This window comes from Nycticebus coucang, chromosome 14, assembly GCF_027406575.1.
Source record: "Nycticebus coucang isolate mNycCou1 chromosome 14, mNycCou1.pri, whole genome shotgun sequence".
NCBI classification, from domain to species: Eukaryota; Metazoa; Chordata; class Mammalia; order Primates; family Lorisidae; genus Nycticebus; species Nycticebus coucang.
In genome coordinates, this window is record NC_069793.1 from 95,686,538 (window position 1) to 95,690,142 (window position 3,605).

General features: G+C 42.4%; 1 pseudogene; it reads right to left on the reverse strand.

Moving 5' to 3' along the window:
* Positions 1-2,345: 2,345 nt before the first annotated feature.
* Positions 2,346-3,176, reverse strand: LOC128564567 (60S ribosomal protein L6-like; annotated as a pseudogene).
* Between the last annotated feature and the right edge of the window lie 429 nt (positions 3,177-3,605).

Sequence of the window (3,605 nt, forward strand, 5' to 3'; positions counted from 1 at the left end):
TACTTAATAAAAAGTCTGGAATAGAAGGTATCACACTAAGGCTTTAGACCCTAGCAGACCTAAATTGATACAGAAGCTTCCCCCTCACTAACCATAAGGGGCAGGTTACTTAGTTCATCCCACAATATTAACTCATCACAAAACACATGCCAGGCACTGCACTAAGTCTGGAGAGGCATAAAAATGAATAACATGAAATCCTCCCTCCAAGAGTCTATCAGAGCCTGACAGAAAAGTAAACAAATAACTACCACGCAGCACATACTATCAGCTGTAATAGCCTTAAACACAGGCTGCTGTGGTAGTTCAGAGGCCCAGGAGAGAGGAGGTGGATAATGGCTGAATGAGTCCTAAAGATAAGTAGGAGGCAACCAGAAGCTGATTACTGAAGAGAGTAACGTAGTGAAGTAGCCACCCATAACATGGGGACAGGGGTACAACACATTATGCATAAAATGTCTGTTACACTCCATAAATAGAAGCTGAGCCAGGCTGGGCACGGTGGCTCACTCCAGTAATCCTAGCACTCTGGGAGGCTGAGGCAGGAGGATCCCTGAGCCAGGAATTTCAAGGCCGGCCTGAGCAAGAGTGAGACCTTGAAACAAGGTTTCTCCCTTTCAGGGCTGGACAAGCATCCTGTTTTCCAGGCCTAAGCAAACAGACCTTTTCTATCTAAACTATGCTCTCTCAACACAAACAAGATAGGAGAAAAGCAGAGAAAAAGCAAGAGAAAAACTTAGATTTCATGTAAGTTAGGCCCCTTCTGGACCCTCCTGCTGCTCCACCTCTCCTCCAAGCTGGAAGAACTGCATTCATTTGTTAATATCCTCATTCAGCAGATAATCAGCATCAATGTCTGTCCTGGTCAAGTGTAATTCTCAAAGCAGTACAAAGCCTTTAGATGAAAGACCCATGCTTGGGGATTTCCCACTTGGGTTCCCCCACCCCACCCCCAGAGGCTCTGGTGCTTTTCCTTCCATCACTTTCTATCTAATAAATCCAATCTTATTTTTTTCAGGAGAATTTATAAATTTATTTTTTGTTCATGAATTTTTTTATTGTTAAATCATAGCTGTGTACATTAGTGCAATTAAGGGGTACAATGTGCTGGTTTCATATACAATCTGAAATAATCTCATCAAACTGTTCAATGTAGCCTTCATGGCATTTTCTTAGTTATTGTATGTAGACATTTGCATTCTGCATTTAGTAAGTTTTGCCTGTACCCATTTTAAGATGCACCGTAGGTGTGGCCCCACCTATTACCCTCCCTCCACCCTAACCTCCACCCTCCCTTCCCCTCCCTTGGCCCTTTCCCCATATTCTTGTGCTATAGTTGGGTTATAGCCTTCATGTGAAAGCTATAATTTAGCTTCATAGTAGAGCTGAGTACATTGGATACTTTTTCTTCCATTCCTGAGATACTCTGCTAAGAAGAATATGTTCCAGCTCCATCCATGTAAACATGAAAGAGGTAAAGTCTCCATCTTTCTTTAAGGCTGCATAATATTCCATGCTATACATGTAACACACTTTGCTAATCCATTCGTGGGTTGATGGGCATTTAGGCTTTTTCCATGACTTAGTGATTATGATTTGGGCTGCAACAAACATTCTGGTACAGATGTCTCTGTTATATTGTGATTTTTGGTCTTCTAGGTGTATACCTAGTAGAGGAATTATAGGATCAAATGACAGGTCTATTTTTAGATCTCTAAGTATTTTCCAAACATCCTTCCAAAAGAAACGTGTTAGTGTACATTCCCACCAGCAGTGTAAGAGTGTGCCCTTTTCTCCATATCCACACCAACATCTCTGGTTTGGGGATTTTGTTATGTGGGCTACTCTTACTGGGGTTAGGTGATATCTCAAAATAGTTTTGATTTGCATTTCTCTGATGATTAAGGATGATGAGCTTTTCTTCATGTGTTTGTAGATAGTGCATCTGTCTTCTTTAGAGAAGTTTCTCTTCATGTCCTTTGCCCACCCTGAGATGGGATCACTTGTTCTTTTCTTTTCTTTTTTTTTAATCTATTAGATATTTAATTAGGTTCTCTTTAAGAAATTTAAAACACACCGGGCGGCGCCTGTGGCTCAGTGAGTAGGGTGCCGGCCCCATATACTGAGGGTGGCGGGTTCAAACCCAGCCCCAGCCAAACTGCAACAAAGAAATAGCTGGGCGTTGTGGCGGGCGCCTGTAGTCCCAGCTGCTTGGGAGGCTGAGGCAAGAGAATCGTGTAAGCCCAAGAGTTAGAGGTTCCTGTGAGCTGTGACGCCACGGCACTCTACCCGAGGGTGGTACAGTGAGACTCTGTCTCTACAAAAAAAAAAAAAAAGAAAGAAATTTAAAACACCATTTTATGAGGGTAAGCTCCGTTTGTCAGGGCAAACACGCATCACAGGTAGCCCTGGAGCTGAGGAATAGCCTTGATCTTCGGTAAAATTTGCGAGTCCACAGCTTTTTGATCCACCTTGTGCTGTTGTGTTATCTCATATTTCTCTTTTTCTGTGGTGAAGATCTCATCTTCCTGGTGTCTGGGCTTCCAGAGCTGCTGCTTCTTGAAATAAGCATCAGTAAGATGCTTTGGGATTTTAACATTACTGATGTCAATTTTTGTGGTGGTGGCGATGACAAATTTCTGCTGTGTCCTTCGTAGAGGAACTCTATTAAGGGACAGAGGTCCAGTTACAAGTAGCAAGCCACTGCCCAGTTGCTTTAGGAAAACCACTGTCTTGCCTCTGTGGCGTCCAGTGAGGATAATTAGAATGGTCCCGGGTGTGATGCTAGATCGCAGTTTTCTCACATGCTGACTGAATGGTTTTTTGCCATGGCTCAATAGCTTTCGAGGCACATCTTCAGTGGGATAGTATCTAGGCATTTTGAGAAGTTTAACGACCCGAGTACCACCATTCTTGTCCCTACCAACTGGTTTTGTAACAGTGGCAAGGATGTTCGCCTTCTTTTTCTTTTCAATCTTGGATTTAGCTGCTGAGTATTTCCTCTTCTACATAGCCTTTCTCGAATACATGGCAGATTGGGAATATCTGCCTATTCCTCTAACAAGAACAGGATTTCTGCTGCAGTGGGGCTTCCCCTTCTTGGCCTTAGGCCTCTTCTCTTTATTAACAGGTTTCTTCTCTTTAGAAACCAGCTTCTCAACTTTTTCACCCGCCATCTTGCAAGACGGGAAAGAGAACTAAAGTCCCACTTGTTCTTTTCTTGCTAATATGTTTGAGTTCTCTGTGGATTCTGGTTATTAACTCTTTATCAGAGATATAACCTGCAAATATTTTCTCTCATTCTGAGGGTTGTCTGATTGCTTTACTTACTATGTTCTTGGCTGTGCAAAAGTTTTTTAGTTTGATCAGGTCCCAGTAGTGTATTTTTGATACTGCTTCAGTTGCTTGGGGAGTCCTCCTCATAAAGTATTCACCCAGGCTGATTCCTTCAAGAGTTTTCCCTGCACTTTCTTCAAGTATTTTTATAGTTTCGTGTCTTAAGTTTAAATCTTTTATCCAGTGAGAGTCTATCTTAGTTAATGGTGAAAGGTATGGGTGCAGTTTCAGTCTTTTACAGATCACCAGCCAGTTCACCCAGCATCATT